Consider the following 253-nt stretch of genomic DNA (forward strand, 5'->3'; position numbering starts at 1 on the left):
CCCGTCACAACCCCATACACAATTATGTTAACCGTGTTGGGCAAAGCCGCTGCAAAGCGTATTTCTGCTCTCAGGTTCCTGGTTTTAATCCGCGAATAATGATCAGCACGCTCCTGGTCAGAAGACAGGTCAAAGGCAAATAAGGTGTACCCCAGAGCAATCTCCTCACAGCTGATTATCAGGGCCTGGTCTTTCGTATGTTTACTGCCTGCCTGTACCAGCTGCATGTATTCTCTCACACAGTTACCGTTCT

The sequence above is a fragment of the Gavialis gangeticus genome, unplaced genomic scaffold (assembly GCF_001723915.1).
Source record: "Gavialis gangeticus isolate Ggan-Ray unplaced genomic scaffold, GavGan_comp1, whole genome shotgun sequence".
In the NCBI taxonomy this organism is placed as follows: domain Eukaryota; kingdom Metazoa; phylum Chordata; order Crocodylia; family Gavialidae; genus Gavialis; species Gavialis gangeticus.